The sequence below is a fragment of the Saimiri boliviensis genome, chromosome 1 (assembly GCF_048565385.1).
Source record: "Saimiri boliviensis isolate mSaiBol1 chromosome 1, mSaiBol1.pri, whole genome shotgun sequence".
Taxonomy (NCBI): Eukaryota; Metazoa; Chordata; class Mammalia; order Primates; family Cebidae; genus Saimiri; species Saimiri boliviensis.
The window spans coordinates 90,173,035-90,177,699 of record NC_133449.1 but is presented as its reverse complement, the minus strand read 5'-3'; positions in this window follow the sequence as shown (position 1 = coordinate 90,177,699).

Genomic DNA, 4,665 nt, shown 5'->3' with positions numbered 1-4,665 from the left:
GGCATGGTAGCACATGCCTGTAATCCCAGCTACTAGGAAGGCTGAGGCAGGAGAATTGCTTGAACCCAGGAGGAAGAGGTTGTAGTTGGCCGAGATCGTGCCATTGCCCTCCATCCTGGGAAACAAGAGCGAAACTCCATCTCAAAAAGAAGAAAAAAAGTCCAACATCCTTGAATTGCTATTCACGGCCCTTCACGGAGCTCTCCTGGCCTGCCTGACCTCTCACTACCTCCTGCCTTGCACTTTACTGTCTACAGTCACTACACTGACTAATATGGTAGCCACCAGCTTCATGTGGCTCTTTAAATTTAGTTGTTTTATTTTAGACAGGGTCTCGCTCTATCACCGAGGCCAAAGGGCTGTGGTGTGATCATGGTTCACTGCAGCCTCAACCTCCCAGGCAAAAGGGATCCTTCCATCTCAGCCTCTTGAGTAGCTAGGACTACAAGCATGCACCATTACACCCAGGTAATTGTTTTATTTTTGTAGAGATGGGGTCTCACTCTGTTGCCCAGGCTGGTCTTGAATTCCTGTGCTCAAGTAATCCTCACACCTTGGCCTCCCAAGTGCTAGGATTACAGGCGTGAGACACTGTGCCTGGCCTAAGTTTTAGTTAAAATAAAATTTAAAATTTAGTTTCTCAGTTGCACTATCCACATTTCAAGTGCTCACTAACTAGAGATTACATACTGGACGGCATAGAAATAGAACATTCTCGGCCGGGCGAGGTGGCTCAAGCCTATAATCCCAGCACTTTGGGAGGCCGAGGCGGGTGGATCACGAGGTCGAGAGATTGAGACCATCCTGGTCAACATGGTGAAACCCCGTCTCTACTAAAAATACAAAAAATTAGCTGGGCATGGTGGCGCGTGCCTGTAATCCCAGCTACTCAGGAGGCTGAGGCAGGAGAATTGCCTGAACCCAGGAGGCGGAGGTTGCGGTGAGCCGAGATCGCGCCATTGCACTCCAGCCTGGGTAACAAGAGCGGAACTCCGTCTCAAAAAAAAAAAAGAAAAAAGAAATAGAACATTCTCATCAACACAGAGTTTTACTAGACAGCATTCCTCTAGAAAAACCCAAGGGTTTGTATTTTTCTACACATATCATGCTGTCTCACCTTGCCAGGTCTTTGCTCATGCCTCTGCCCAAAGATGCTTTCTTCCATCTTTTCACGTGAGTGATGCTTCAAGACTCAGCTCAGAGGTCATCTCCAAGAAGGCTTATTTGAATCTCTAGGCTGGGGTAAGTGCTGGGCTCCTGTGTTCTAATAGTTCCTTGTGTTAACTAATCTTTATCTGACCACTTCGTATTTGCTGATATTTCTGTCTCCTCCATAAGACTCTGAGTTCCTCTGGGGCAAGGCCATGTCTTCATCAGCTCTGTATCCCCAGTGCCTGGCACAAAGCAGGTGTCCTTTGCCATTGGTTGAATTCATCTGAATGGGACTCTCGGTGGTGTATGACCATAAAGCAGTCCAAGTTTAACTGTGTTTTAGTGAAGACTCCTATGTAGAGAGAAACAACCTCAACTCAAACTAGTCAAGAGAAAAGAGGACATAATGGTTCAGGAACTGGGAAGCCCCAGGTTGGTTCTGGCTTCATGCGTGACTGGATCCAGGGGCTCAACATGTTACCAGGGCCTGGCTCCCTCCCCAGCTGTTGGCTCTGTTGACTACCCTGTAACATCCCTTTCAGGCAAGGTGACCACCAATGTTGGTCCTAAGTATCCCTAGTTTAGCAACCTCAGTGAAGAGAGAAATTCTCTCCCAATATCTACGTAGTGGTCTCCAGGAAGATCCTGTTTGACCTTGATCACTTTGCATGCCCTCCCTACACGAATCACTGTGGGCTGTGAAAAGGAGGAGTTTGTTTGGCTGTGTCATCCTGGCTCATGTGTCTGTTCCTGGTATGGGGGTTGGGGAGGTGAGTATAGAGCATCATGATTGACAGCTCCTCGGGCCACTTGGAAAAAGGAGTTACCCAAATGAACCAGAAGAATAGATTGCAGGAATAGTGGAAAGTAGGGGCTGTACCTCCCACAGGCCCTGCTGCCCATTCGGAAATAGGAGGCAAGGTCAGCTGCCCTATCTGTGACCTGGACTCCTGCTTGCTCTCTCTTGCTCTTCCTACTTTTCCCATGTAGACGAGAGCCTGGGGAGAGTCCACTCACCCTCAAATTTCAAGCCACCAATCAGCAGGCCGCAAAGTGTCTTGAGTTTAGAAGATTTTGCTGGCCTGGAAATACATAGTTAATGGAGCTTTGAAAGACACTGGGCCGGGTGTGGTGGCTCAGGGCACTCATCACTTTAGGAGGCTAAAGCGGGCAGATCACTTGAGGCCAGGAGTTCAAGACCGGCCTGGCCAGCACAGCAAAACCTCATCTCTACTAAAGATACAAAAATTAGGCGGGCATGGTGGCGCATGCCTGCAACCCCAGCTACTCGGGAGACTGAGGCACGAGAATTGCTTGAACCCGAGGCGGAGGTTGTGGTGAGCCGAGATTCTGCCACTCAACTCCAATCTGGATGACAGAGTAAAACTCTGTTCCAAAAAAAAGAAGAAACAACGACACTGGCCTCACTCAGGAAAGAGCCCTTGTAGAATTTGCCAGCTCTGGTCAAGGGCCTACAAGCTGTTTAACCTTCCTTTTTTTCTTACATTTAAAAAATTAGCTGGGTATAGTGGCTCATGCCTGCAATCCCAGCACTTTGCGAGGCTAAAGCAGAAGGATCACTTGAGGTCAGGAGTTCAAGATTAGACTGGGCAACATAGGGGAATCCCATCTTTACAATTTTTTTTTTTTTAATTAGTCAGGCATGGTGAGGTGGGCCTGTGATCCCAGCTACCCAGGAGGCTGAAGCAGGAGTATTGCTCAAATCCGGAGAGTTGAGGTTACAGTGAGCTATGATTGTATCACTCCACTACAACCTGGGCTTCAGAGTAAGACTCCGTCTCTAAAAAAGAGAATAGAAAGGCTGGGCACAGTGGCTTATACCTGTAATCCCAACACTGTGGGAGGCCGAGGAAGGTGGATCATGAAGTCAGGAGATAGAGACCATCCTGGCTAACACGGTAAAACCCTGTCTCTACAAAAGTGAGTAGCATTGTGAGTAAATAGCACTGTGAGTTTTGACTATAGTCATCCACCACAGTCAAGTTATAAAAAATTCCCTCAGCCACAGTTCCCTGTGCCCAGTTATAGCCAAACTTTTCCCAAGCCCTGTCCCTGGCAACTACTGATCTGTTTTCTGTCCCTATAGTTTTTATGTTTTATTATTAATTTTTTTTGTTTTAGAGATGGGGGCTTACTGTCTTGTCCAGGCTGGAGTTCAGTTGTATGATCACAGCCCACCCCAGCCTCAAACTCCTGGGCTCAAGCAATTCTCCTGCCTCAGCCTACTGCATAGCTAGGACTACAGGCCTGTGCCACCATGACCAGCTAATTAAAAATTAAAAAATACGAAATAAACTTTTTTGTAGATTTGGGGTCTCACCCTTACCGTCTTGCCCAGGATGATCTCCACTCCCGGCCTCAAGCAAGCTTCTCACCTGGGCCTCCCAAAGTGCATGGATTATAGGCATGAACCACCTCCCCTGTCCCTGTCCCTATAGTTTTACCTTTCCCCAAATACATAATTGGAAACATACGTATGTAGGTTTGAGTTTAGCTTCTTTTACTTAGCATAAGACAACTGATATACATCCATGATGTTCTATACATCAATAGCATTCCTTTTTATTGCTAAATAACACTTCACTGATGGATGTACCACATATTATTTATGTTCTAATTGAGAGACATCTGGGTTTTTTCCAGTTTTTCTCATTTATGAAAAAACCTGCTATAAACATAGGTTTTCTTTTTTTTTAATTGTTTTGAGGGCCAGGCATGGTGGCTCATGCTTGTAATCCCAGCACTTTGTGAGGCCGAGGTAGGCGGATCACCTGAGGTCAGAAGTTTAAGACCAGCTTGGCTACCATGGTAAAACCCCATCTCTACTAAAAATACAAAAAAAAAAAAAAAAAAAAATTAGCCAGGCGTGGTGGCTGGCACCCATAATCCCAGCTACTTCGGAGGCTGAGTCAGGAGAATCACTTGAACCTAAGAGGCGGAGGTTGCAGTGAGCCAAGATCGCACCCTTGCACTCCATCCTGAGCAACAAGAATGAAACTCTGTCTCAAAAAAAAAAAAAAAAAAAAAATTGTTTTTGGGACAGGGACTGGTCTCACTATGTTGCTCAGGCTGATCTGGAACTCCTGGACTCAAGAAATCCTCCCACTTCAGCCTCCTGAATAGTTGGGACTACAGGTACACATCAGCATCCCCAGCTATAAATTTTTATTTATCTTGGGTAAATACCTAGGAGTGGAATTTCTGGGTTTTGTGATAAATGTTTAATTTTATATGATACTGCCAAATTTTTTCCCTAAGAGACTATACTATTCAGTATTGCTACTACATGATATGAACATTCCAGTCACTTTGCATTCTTGCCAGAACTTGGGTTTGTTGCTGTTTTTTTTTTTTTTTTCCAAGCTACTCTAATAGAAATGTAGTGGTATTACATTGTGGTTTTAATTCACATTTCCCTAATGACTAATTATGGCCCAGCCATTTCTTTTTTCTTTTTCAAAACAAGCACCAAGGCATTTTTTTTTTTTAAGA